Source organism: Theobroma umbraticum, unplaced genomic scaffold (assembly GCF_002168275.2).
Source record: "Theobroma umbraticum cultivar Fairchild unplaced genomic scaffold, ASM216827v3 scaffold_7.0, whole genome shotgun sequence".
Lineage (NCBI taxonomy): Eukaryota > Viridiplantae > Streptophyta > Magnoliopsida > Malvales > Malvaceae > Theobroma > Theobroma umbraticum.
In genome coordinates, this window is record NW_018397278.1 from 1,806,867 (window position 1) to 1,807,085 (window position 219).

The window sequence follows — 219 nt, forward strand, 5'->3', positions numbered from 1 at the left end:
TGGATTTATAACTTTTTAAATAATTTTAAATTGGATTGTTTTTACATTTTTCATCAAAACAAGTCATAATTTGATGTTTGCATTAGAAAATGTGAAGTAAAGGCCATCCATTGATAAGAAAAGTCCATTTATAGTCAATCAAGCTTTCAAAAGCCTTGTCACTCGCTTTAAGTTGATTTATATCTTTTTAAATTATTTTAAATTCAATTTGTTTTACAT